This window comes from Cnephaeus nilssonii (genome assembly GCF_951640355.1).
Source record: "Cnephaeus nilssonii genome assembly, chromosome: 12".
NCBI lineage: Eukaryota > Metazoa > Chordata > Mammalia > Chiroptera > Vespertilionidae > Cnephaeus > Cnephaeus nilssonii.
In genome coordinates, this window is record NC_137083.1 from 66,212,215 (window position 1) to 66,225,226 (window position 13,012).

The 13,012-nt window shown below is 42.5% G+C and overlaps 1 protein-coding gene across 1 annotated transcript in view; it reads right to left on the reverse strand.

Annotated features, from left to right (window-relative positions):
* Positions 1-8,686, reverse strand: part of LOC307108558 (hyaluronidase-4-like) — a 132,177-nt gene extending 123,491 nt beyond the window's left edge. Inside the window, exon 1 of the mRNA XM_079786637.1 lies at positions 8,593-8,686. The gene's annotated coding sequence lies outside the window, so the exon portion shown is untranslated. The remainder of the gene's footprint in view (positions 1-8,592) is intronic.
* Between the last annotated feature and the right edge of the window lie 4,326 nt (positions 8,687-13,012).

The following is a 13,012-nucleotide window of genomic DNA, read 5'->3' on the forward strand; positions in this document are numbered from 1 at the left end:
GGGTTTCCTCAGCAATGGAGGAAGCCAAGCTTCCCGCCCACTCTGGACAGCCCTGGCCTCTGCTCAAGGCTACAAAGTTTCAATTATAGAAGACAAATAGGTCCCAACAAAAATTGCGACAGCCACGGAGCTGGAGAGAGCAGGAGGCTTGGGTTGCCTCTGGCAGTGGAGGAAGCCAAGCTTCCTGGCCAGCCCTGGCCTCCACTCAAGACTACAAAGTTTCAATTGTAGAAGATAAATAAATCCCAGATACCAGGGCCTCCACTTGGGTTGTCGAGGGGCGTGGCCAGCCTGCAAACCACCACACGCCTCTCACCCAGGCCGCCCCACACCCCCCACCCTGATACGGAACAACCTTCAGGGCAAACCAGCCAGCCCCCACACGTGCACCAGGCCTCTATCCTATCTAATAAAAGAGTAATATGCAAATTGACTGTCACTCCAACACACAAGATGGCTGCCCCCATGTGGACACAAGATGGCTGCCACAAGATGGCCAGCAGGGGAGGGCAGTTGGGAGGGACCAGGCCTGCAAGGGAGGGAAGTTGGGAGGCACCAGGCCTGCAGGGGAGGGCAGTTAGGGATGACCAGGCCTGCAGGGAAGGGCAGTTAGGGGCAAACAGGCTGGCAGGGGAGCAGTTAGGTATCAATCAGGCTGGCAGGGGAGTGGTTAGCGGTTGATCAGGCTGGCAGGCAGAAGCAGTTTGGGGCTATCAGGAAGGCAAGCAGGTGAGCAGTTGGGAGCCAGCAGTCCTGGATTGTGAGAGGGATGTCTGACTGCCCGTTTAGGCCACAGGCAGTCGGACATCCCTCGAGGGCTCCCACATTGGAGAGGGTGCAGGCTGGGCTGAGGGACACACCACGTCCCCCCCCATGCACAAATTTCATGCACCGGGCCTCTAGTAAATATATATTCATCTTACCACTAAGGTGTACACCTGAAATTAATATAAAATATTGAATATCAACTGTAATTGAAAAATTTACAAACTATTTTAAAAGAAAAAAAATAAAATAATTTATAAAATTTTATTCAAGGACATTTAAAAAGTCCTAAGCAAATGGCTATACAAAAAAATATTAGTTTTTAAGAGCCATGAAGGTAAATATTTTCTTCATCCATTCATTGAATAAATCTCTGTACTCTTCCACAATATAAAATGATTAAGATGCCTTCACTTAGTAGCATGAAATATATTCCACAGAATATATAAATGAGAAAAAGAGAACAGTATTTTTAAGGAAATATAATTTTATGAATACAATAGAAATTGTGGTTTTCAAAACTGTTTTTGATTTTTTTTTTTTTTAGTTTATTCTGCCTCAGGATAAGAAAAATGAATCTGCATACATATTCATTAGTAGCGGGGAAGCTTTTTTAACAAGTTAAAATTCAGTCATGTTAGAGAAGGCTATACCTGTGTACAAAAAAAATAAATAAATCTATTCTTCCAAAATCCTTCCTGCTTTCGGTTTTATTCAGAACATAGCTTTTTACTGTGTATCATTTGCCTTTGGTCAGCCCCCTCATCACTGCTACAGAATGTCCTCATTCATTTATTTCAGTTACCAAGTGATTCTTTTCTCCTCTCCTGGGACGTTATTATTCTCCTAATTCTGTTTAGTGGAGGGTACACATTCCATAGCAGGTGACAGGCAGAGCTCCTGATAAAATGTGAGGGTGCACAGAGAACACCGGCAAAATAAATAAGTCAAATGCTGTGCCTATGTCTTCTGTTTGCTGTGTATCTCAGGTTTAAGGCAGGTGATGGTGATGGTGCTGGTGAGCATTCTATCCCTCTCCTAATCCCGCCTTGCTGAGAGGAAATCCCTTCACTTGGTACCTCCCAGACACCTTTTTCAGCCCCACCCCACACCAGGCAATCATTAGCTGCCTGCTTCTCCTACCCTCTCTCCCTCACCTGGGTCTTCCCCAGGCCTGCCTTTCCCAAGAGTACCCTTTGCTTCAGAATTTCTCTAGACCTCTTTCTCTCATCCTATCCACTCCATCAAACCCTCACTCGCACCCCACCCCCTGCTGAGCCCTACCTTTATCTTTTTAAAAATTATATTTTTATTGATTTCAGAGAGGAAGGGAGAGAGAGAGAGAGAGAGAGAAACATCAATGATCAGAGAGAATCATTAATTGGCTGCCACCTGCACAGCCCCTACTGGAGATTGATCCTGCAACCTGGGCATGTGCCCCTGACCTGGATCAAACCCGGGACCCTTCAGTCGCAGGCTGAAGCTCTATCCACAGAGCCAATCTGGCTAGGGCTCTACCTGTATCTTGACTAGTTACCACAGCCTAGCAACCTACGCAATTACCCACACATAACCATGAGTCACCAATAGCAACCTTCTTTTTCTCCCTCCTCCCTCTCATAATCTTCACAGGAAGGTTTGCTTCTTTAAACAAATCTCTAATTAGTGGGATTTTAGAAAGAGTTGGCAAGATATTGGAGAGGGGAGGATGCGTGAGAAGTTTAGTTTTTTCTTCTTAGGAGTAAGGTTTGTTCTGGGAACAGTTCATCATGAGGAACTGAACTTTATTATAACTCTGTTTCGTTTAATTATCAAAGAACACTGGTGTCCCTCCAGCTGAACAAATGTTAGAACTGCCAAAATATCGTGATTGTACAAAACTATTTCCCTTCCAGTATTCTTAAAAATAAGCTTAAGTTTAGTAAGTATATAAAAAAAAACACTCTCTCAGCCCTAGCTAGTTTGGCTCAGTGGATAGAGCATCAGCCTGCAGACTGAAAGGTCCCAGGTTTGATTCCGGTCAAGGGCTTATTCCCAGGTTGTGGGCTCAGTCCCCAGCAGGGGGTGTGCAGGAGGTAGCTGATCAATGATTCTCTCTGATCATTGATGTTTCTATCTCCCTCTCCCATCCTGTCTGAAATCAATAAAAAATATATTTTAAAAATAAAAAAAACACTATTTTGGTGTCAACTGTGTTAATGAAAAATTCACACCTCACTATGAAAAGCCTTGTTCTTTTATGAAACAAGAACATTTTGGAGAGATTCTCCTGCTGTCCTTGAAGAAGTAAGCTGCCATGTAGTGAGAGCCATGTGCCAGAAAACACGGGGGATCTCTAGATGCCGAGAGCAGGCGGCAGATGACAGCCAGTAAGGAAACAGGGACCTCCATCCTGTAATCACAGCTAATCACAACTGGCTAACAGCCATGTGAGTGGCAGAGGACTCCAAGCTCAATAAAAGAACACAGCTGGCCTGGCTGAAACCTGGATTACAGCCTTGTGAGACCATAAGCAGAGGACCCAGTAAAGCTCTCTCCTGAACTGACACACAGAAATCATAATATACAACTTTTGGTCAAGATAGGGGACCTCCCACAAACATATTAAAATTACAACTAAACTTCAGAACAACCATAATTGAGAACCACCTGAAATCTACCCGAACAGAAGTCCTATAACTAAGGATATATATATATATATACACACACACACACAGTGTGTATGTATATGTGTGTGTGTGTGTGTGTGTGTGTGTATGTGTGTATATATATATATATATATATATATATATATATATATAGCCATGTCAAGACTGGTAGGAGGGACAGAGATACGGAATGAGCTGGCCCCACACTCATGTGTGGTAGTTATCTTGGCTTCCAAGGTTCCCCTTGAGGAGCCTGGGGTCCCATCCCCACACTAGGCTTCCAGCCCATGGTTTCAGTGCTGGGAGGAGAAGTCCCCATAACTTCTGCCTGTGAAAACCAGCAGGGATTGCAGCTAAGTGAGACAGAGCACTGCTGGAGTCTCAGGTGTTCCTCTTAAAGGGCCAGCACATGGACTTGTTTGCTGACAGACTCACTCACTCTGAGCTCCAGTACTGGAGCAGCAGCTCAAAAACCCAAGAGCCACACAGGGAAAAGCTAAATTGTCAGCTGTAAATATTTCTCTCTCTTCTGCATCCAGCAAGGCTAGAGAGGGGTCCAGTTCCTGAGTAGGGGCTCCTGGGGATTGAGAAAATGAAAGAAAGAGACAGACACAGAGATGGAAGGAAAAAGCTGGGGTCGGGTGGGACCACTGTCCTCTGACAGAGAGACAGGGACAGGGACCCAGAGCCAATACAGCATGTTTATTTTATACAACAAAAAACAGGAAGTTTTACTAAAAGTCAAGACAAAGGAGACTATGCACATTCTTGGGTTGGCCCAAGTTGTATTCATTCCTGGTGCTTGGCTGGATTTAAATAACAAAATCCACCCCCTGGCACCTGGGCTGAATTGAAGGTCAAGCTGACAACACTCCTGCCTCTGGCAAAGCGTGTTTCCAGGACGTGGCTTTGCCAATGCCACAGGATTCAGCTGACAATAATTAAAGAAATGTCCATGTGCCTTCCCAGGTGCTCTCTACAGTCAGCTTCAGAATGAGAGCAGGAGCGGGGACAGCTTTCTCTCAGACAGAAGTGTTTATAAAAGCCATTGTTTCTTTGCTGAGCCCCCTACTGCAGGTGCAGGCAGGTACCATATTGGAATCTCCATCAACCTGTCTAACACCGTTTTCCTGGTCCTAGTGTATCCTTGAGACCCTGACCCATCCAACTTGTAGGCCCACCAAAGCCATTTACAGTGGATTTTTCATACAAACTGTCTATTAGGCTCATGCTCCAGACTTCCAAAAAAATCTCTCAGTGGTTCACAAACCCAAACAAGGAGCACCTGGCCTCATCATGCTAAGTGATTCCAAGTCGGGCACTAGTGGCAGCCGCCTTGGTTTACACCTGAGCCTCTCCCAGGTACCTCCAAGCCAAGCAAAAGGGGCAACGATGTAAAGATTACTTTATAGCTAATACCAGGTGTCACTGAACAGAGCAAAGACAGTGGCTGACCTTGGCCTCTACCAGAGGCCCACCCAAGAGACCCCAAAACTAACACACCGAGGAGTCAGCTTCAGACCACACCAGAGCACCACCCAACCACCTCTTCAAATGGCACATTGAAAGGGAAGATCCGGCAGGCACCAGAGCCCCACTAAAGCAAATCTTGCTCCATGGGGTCAGCTCCTCTGCTATACTCACAGCCAGTGCTCACAGTCAATAAGCCTGAGGGTTGATCCTCCCACTGGCATGCCAAAAGCAATCAAGGCAAAACTACAACAGGAACATGGACACACAATCCACACAAGGGACAAACTTGGAGCACCCAGCTCAGGTGCCCAGGGAGACTGCTAGACTGGGCGCCATAGGCCACCTACTGCGTAAGTCCACTCTACTGAGACTGAGATACATAGCAGTTCTACCTAATACATAGAAACAAACACAGAAAAGCAGCCAAAATGGGGAGACAAAGAAACATATCCCAAACGAAAGACCAGAACAAAACTTCAGAAAAAGAACTCAGCAAAATGGAGACAAGCAATCTACCTGATGCAAAGTTCAAAACATTGGTTATAAGGATGATCAGTGAGAACTTTAACAAAGAAATAAGAAACAAAATAAAGGAGATAGAAAGCATTAAAAAAGAAGCAGTCAGAAATAAAAATATACAATAACTGAAATGAAGAATACATTAGAGGAAATCAACAGTAGATTAGATAAAGCAGAGTACTGAATCAGGTATTTGGAAGAAAAGGTAGCAGAAAACACCCAATCAGAACAGCAAAAAGAAAAAAATAATTTCAAAAATGAGTATTGTTTAAGGAGTCCCTGAGACAAAATCAAGTGTACCAACATTTACATAATAGAAGCGCCAGAAGGAAGAGAGAGCAAAGAAATGAGAACTTATATGAAGAAATACTAATGGAAAACTTCCCTGTCCTGGATAAAGAAATAGACATACAAGTCTAGAAAGCATAGAGAGTTCCAAACAAGATGAACCCAAAGAGGCCCACGCCAAAACATATCATAATTTAAATGCCAAAGGTTAAAGACAAAGAGAGAATCTTAAAAGCAGCAAGAGAAAAGCACCTAGTTATTGTCAAGAGAGCTTCTATAAGAATGTCAGTTTATTTCTCAACAGAAACTTTTCAGGATAGAAAGGATTGGCACAAAACTTTCAAAATGATAAAAAGCAAGAACCTACATCCAAGATTACTCTACACAGAAAGTCTATAATTTCAAATTGAAGGAGAAATAAAGACAAGACAGAGCACAAGGAGTTCATCATCACCAAACAAGTATTATAAGAAATGTTACAGGAACTTCTTTAAGAAGAAGGTGCCTTGGCCAGTGTGGCTCAGTTGGTTGGTCATCATCCCATGCATCTAAAGGTTGCTGGTTCAATTCCCAGTCAGGGCATATACTGAGGCTGCAAGCTTGATCCCCGGTAGGCAGCATGCAGGGGACAGCTGATAGATGCTTTGCTCTCAAATTGATGTTTCTCTCTCCCCCCTCCCTTCTTCTCTCTCTAAAAATCAATAAAAGCTGTGGTAGCAATACTTACATCTGATGAAATAAACTAAAACAAAGATTATACAAGAGACAAAGAAGGACCCAGCAATTCCACTTCCGGGTATTTACACAAAGAAATCCAAAACACTAATTCAAAAAGACACATGCATCCCTATGTCCATTGCAGCATTATTTATGATAGCCAGGATGTGAAAGCAATGCAAGTATCCATTGATAGACAAATAGATAAAGAAGAGATGGTACATATATACAATGGAATATTATTCAGCCATAAAAAAGGATCAAATCTTGTCACATACAACAACATGGATAAATTAGAGGGTACTAGGCTAAGTGAAATAAGTCAGAGAAAGAAAAATACCATATGCTTTCACTGATATGAGGAATCTAATAAACAAAAGAAACACACAAAAAAGAAACAAACTCATAGATGTAGAGAATATTTTGATGGTTTCCATATGGGAAGGGATTGTAGGGCTTTGCTAGCTATAAAAACAGGCACAAGATATGAAGTAAGGCATAGGGCATGTAATTAATAATAATGTAGTAAATATATATGGTTTCAGAAGGTAAGTATCCTCATTGGGGTCATCACTTCATAAGTTACATAAATGGTCTATTCACTATGTTATACAACTGAAACTAATATAATAATATATTCCAACTGTAATTTAAAAATAAAAATTACTAAATAAATAAAATAATAAAGTAAGTAAAAAATTGTATTTTAAGAATTGCAATCTGAAAGAAAATACGAATGTCTTTATATAAGAGTACAATACTTAGTCTTTGTAAAAAAAATATTACTTCTCCTTTAAGACTTGAAATTTTTTGCAGCCAAAATTAACATCTTTCTTAGGAAAGCACACAGTCTTAGGACTATGTTTTGAATAAAATGTTCCCTTAGTTTTTAACTAAGCTGGAATGTTCTTTCACCCAGTTCTCCAGATCCTAGATCTTATGTCAGAGAACAAAAATGGACTGGAGCCCTTACCAGTTTGCTCAGTTGGCTGGAGCATTGCCTGTACACCAAAAGGTTGAGGGTTCAATTCCCAGTCAGGGCACATACCCAGGTTGTGGGTTTGATCCCCCATCAGAGTGGTACAGGAGGCAACCTACTGATGCTTCTCTCTCACACTGCTATTAAAAAAAAATCAATAAAAACATATCCTTGGGTGAGGATTAAAAAAGAATGCGATGGAAAGCAGGCACTTTAGAGGCCAAAGACTGCAGCCATATCACACATATTTGTTTCAAGTAAACATGACTTAATTTAGAATTGTGCCTCAGTTGCTTGGAAAAGAGGTTGACCTGGCCTTGCAAATCATACCCCTCTCTCTGTGCAAGCATACATATTTTTGCAAGGTGCAAAATTTGAGCAAGGTGAAATGTGTGGGAACTGACTCCAAACTGTTTGTAATGAAGAAAGAGTAAAGAACTATGGTGCATTCCTGGTCAAAACAGAAGATTGGAAATTTTTATCTGAATTACAAATGCACAATTCCTTTCACCTAGAAATTCTGCTTCTATGTTATTTAGTCAAGCACTGTCTATAATTACTAATATTGGAAACAAGTGTCCATCATTAAGGGAGTGTTTAATAAACCATGGACTTCCATGCAATGGGATACTATGCAGCTGTAACAAAGGATGAGATTGCCTCTGCATATAGATATGGATATTCACTAGATATCATTATTCTGTAAGACATATATTTGTTTTAGATCCAGAGAAAGAGAAAATAGCAGACCTTTCCTGCACCTCCTCCCAGGGCCAGACTGGAAATAAAAATAAAGTGGGGAACATCCACCTGGAATTACCGACTGAGGTCCCGCTGAGGAGGAGGCAGATCAAGAAAGGACAGCAAACACCTGGAGACCGGTAGGAAGGGCATGGTGGTGCGTGAGAAGAGCTGACCCAGCTTCCAAGGCTGGCAGGGCAGCACCCCGAGAGGGAGGAGGGAGCTCCCTGCTATGGGGTGGTTAGCACCTAAGTACCTCAGAAGATCGAGGCCCAGAACCAGGCTGGGCTCCCCAGTCCGGAGCACCAGAGCCAAGACACGCAGCCCATGTGACATTCAGCTGTGAAAGGCGGCGGGGCTGCTGGCCACAGTGGAGCCTGGAGCCGGTAGAACTGCAGCCGGTAGAAGAGAAAGTCACATTTTTTTTTTTTTTAACCCAGAGCACAGGGGTTTTCTACTCACCCAAGGTTTCAGTGCAGGGAGGGAGGCGAGGACTTGAGGTGCTGGGGAGGGAAGCATTGCAGGGAGACGTGTATGCCCCCAAACCTAAATGGACATTTGTCCTGAGCGGAGCTAGCCACTCCCAGTAGCTGCAGGGAAGGAAGAGGAAAAAACCTGACCCAGGTAACACAGGCAGGAGCCCTGCCTGCCACAACCTGCATTTTGACCTTTTCACAGGAAGCAGAGGTCAAGCCCACAAGTTTGAGCAGTGATGGGACTTTCTTGGGAGAGGGCCTTTCCGCCCCCACTGTCCTGGGAACATGACTGGTGCTTTCCCCACATGGAGGAGCTGATAGAAACTCCCGGATTCCAGCCCATCCCACTGGACCACATACAAGGATCTCTGCCCAGCCGAGGGCAGAGTAATATTTGGGGACCACTCGCAGAGGAGGAGCTCTGGGACTGGGAACCACACCCACCACATTCCCTGGAATCTGAACAGCACCTCCCTGGCCTACAGCCCTTTCAGAAACAGACTTTTGAGTGATTAAGATTGACAGCTGGCTGGCAGGCAAAGGCGGGCAGAAGTGGAACTCAGGGAACAAGGACAGTTTGCTGACCCAGCCCTGGGCCCCATGCTGCTAACAGACCTGCTTTAGAGGGGAGATTGGCCCCTCCTGCTTGCAACCAAGGCCTGTGGAGACAGATACAAACTGTGGATCACTTGGAGCTTCAAGCAGGTTGCTGAGAGCCAAAGGCTGACAGTTCCTGACAGTGGTTAGCACCTAAGTACCTCACGGGAAGCCCGAGATTGACAGACAGAACAGTCAGCCACAGCCATCAGTAGAGTAGGATCCAAAGGGTGCTCTCATAGGCCACTGAACTCTGCTGAAATGAACGCCACTTCACTTTTTTTCCCTTTTTCTTTTCTTTTTTATTTTTCCACTTTCCTTTCTCTTTTCCTCTTTTTTAAAAATATATATTTTATTGATTCTTTACAGAGAGGAAGGGAGAGGGATAGAAAGTTAGAAACATCGATGAGAGAGAAGCTTTGAACATCTGCCTGCTGCACACCTCCTACTGGGGATGTGCCCACAACCAAGGTACATGCCCTTGAACAGAATCGAACCTAGGACCTTTCAGTCCACAGGTTGATGCTCTATCCACTAGGCTAAACCGGTTAGGGCTGCATATTACTCCTTTATTAGATAGGATAGAGCCTGGTGCACAGGTGGGGGCCGGCTGGTTTGCCCTGAAGGGTGTCCTGGATCAGGGTGGGTGTTCCCTTGGGGCATGGGGCGGCCTGGGAGAGGGGCCTGTGGTGGTTTGCAGGCCGGCCACACCCCCGGCGACCCAAGCAGAGGCCCTGGTATCTGGGATTTATTTATCTTCTATAATTGAAACTTTGTAGCCTTGAGTGGAGGCCAGGGCAGGCCAGGGCAGGCAGGAAGCTTGGCTTCCTCCATCACCAGGGGCAACCCAAACCTCCTGCTTGCTCCAGCTCCATGGCTGCCGCCATATTTGTTGGGTTAATTTGCATAATCGCTCCTGATTGGCTGGTGGGCGTGGCTTGTGGGCATAGTGGAAGTATGGTCAATTTGCATGTTTCTCTTTTATTAGATAGGCTTGTTTTTCTTCCCCTATTCCCCTACTTCCTTATTCTTTTTTTAATTAATTTATTGATTAAGGTATCACATATTTGTCCTCATGCCCCACATTCCCATCCCAAACCCCTCCCCACGCATGACCCAACCCCCCTGTTGTCCATGATCACTGGTTAGGCTCATATGCAAGCACACAAGTCCTTTGGTTGATCTATCTCCCTTATCCCCACCCGCCCCTACTTTCCCTCTGAGGTCTGATAGTCTGAACAATGCTGTTCTTGTTCATCAGTCTATGTTGTTCATCATTTCCCCTAGATGAGTGACCTATGCTATGCATCTATGTATTCCATCCCACCTCTTTTTGTGTGTTTTGTTTGTGTGGGGTTTCTTGGTTTGTTTGTTTCTTATTTTTCTCCTCATATTTTTTCTTTCTTTCTTTTCTTCTATCATTCTTGCTCTCTTTTCTCTTTCCTAATCCTCTCTTCTCTTTTGGTTGCTTTTGTTGTTGCTGTAGGGGTCTTGTGTATGTTTTTCATTGGTTTCTTTTCTTTTGCATTTTGTTGTGTTGTATTTTTTTCTGTTCTGTCAGCACCTCCACAACAGCCAGCATAACATGGTTGGGGGTGACCCACATAGAGAGTCTCTCCATTCATGAACAGGGCAATTACATTCAAGACCCAACTACAACAGGAGAACCCAAATAACTCAAGTAAAGGACTTTCTTAGAGCACCCAGCACAGGGAATCTAAGAGACTGCACCACTGGGTGCCCCAAAATGCCTGAAATAATTCAACAGTAGTCTAGAAAAAGCTGAAGGTCAAGTCAGCAAAGTAGAAGACCAGGTAGAAAAAAACACACATTCAGAACAGCAAATGGGAAAAATTTTTAAAAGCAGGAGGAGAGTTTAAGGGAGCTTTAGAACAACATGAAATGTAACAACATTCATATCATAGGGTGTTAGAAGTAGAAGAATTCAAGCAAGGAATAGAGAACCTGTCTGAAGAAATAATGGTAGAAAATTTCCCTAACCTAGGGAAGGAAAAAGTCACTCAAGTTCAGGAAACACAGAGAGTCCCTATCAAGATGAACCCCAAAAGACCAGCAACTAGACACATAATAATTAAAATGGCAAACATTCTAGACAAAAGAAGAACCCTAAAGGCTGCAAGAGAGAGACAGAAAGTTATCTACAATGGAGGTCCCATTAGACAGTCAGTTGATTTCTCAATAGAAACCATTCAGGCCAGAAAGGAGTGGCATTAAGTATACAAAGTAATGAAAACCAAGGGACTGAACTCAAGACTACTCTATCCAACAAGTCTATCATTCAAAATCAAAGGTGAAATAAAGAACTTCACAGATTAAAAAAAAAAAAAGCTAAAAGAATTTATTATCTCCACACCAGCATTGCAAGAAATGCTGAAGGGACTGTTCTAAGAAGACGAAATGGAGAAATAAAAGGATACAGGCATAAAGAATAAGAATGGCAACAAATAAGTTATTATCAGTAATAATCTTAAATGTAAAAGGTTAAAATGCTCTAATCTAAAGACATAGGGTAGCTGAATGGATAAGAAAACATGACCCATATATATGGGTCAACAAGAGACCCACCTCAGAACAAAACACTCACATGGAAGAAAAGTGAAGAGATGGGGAAAAAATGTCCAGGCAAATGCAAATGAAAAACAAGCTAGAGTAGCAATACTCATATCTGATCAAATAGACTTCAAAATGAAGGCAATAACAAGAGAAATGAAGGCCACTTCATACTAAAGGGATTGATAAAACAAGAGGATATAACTCTGGTAAACATTTATGCACCCAATACAGGATCATCCAAATATATATATATATATATATATATATATATATATATATATATATATATATAACTTCTGGGGGATTTTAATGGCAATATGGACAGCAATACAATCACAGTAGAAGACTTTAATACCTCACTGACACCACTGGATAGATATTATAGACAAAAAAATCAAAGAAACAGTGATTCTAAACAACACACTAGATCAGATGGAATTGACATTTTCAGAACATTTCACCCACAAGCTATAGAATATACATTCTTCTCATATGCCCATGGGATGTTGTCAAAGATAGACAACATATTAGGTCACAAACTAAGTCTCTACAAGTTCAAGACATTGAAATCATATTAAGAATCTTCTCAGTCACAATAGCATGAAATTAGAAATCAACTACAATAAAAACACTCAAAAACATTTGAACATGTGGAGGCTAAATAGCATGTTATGAAATAATGAATGGGTCACCAAAGATATCAAAGAAGAAATAAAAAACTTCCTGGAAATAAATGAAAATGAACACAACACAACCCAAAATCTATGTGATACAGTGAAAGCAGTCCTGAGAGGGAAGTTCACAGGCCTACCTCAGAAAAACAAGGAAAACTTCTAACAAACTGTCTAACCCTATAATTTAAAGAATTAGAAAGAGAACAAGAAAAGCCTAGAATAAGGAGAAGGAAGGAAATAATAACGATCTGAGTGGAAATAAAGGACAGTACAAAAGATCAATAAAACCAAGAGCTGGTTCTTTGTAAGGATAAGCAAGATTAATTAACCTTTAGCCAGACTCATCAAGAAACAAAGAGAGAGAACCCAAATAAACAAAATCAGAAACTGAAGAGGGGAAGTAACAACTGACCTCCACAGAAATACAAAGGATCATAAAAAAAAAAAAATACTATATTCTAACAATCTGGACAACTTGGTGAAATGGACATATTCCTAGAAAAATATAATCTTCCAAAACTCAATCAGGAAGAATCAGAAAACCTAAGTAGGCTGATAACT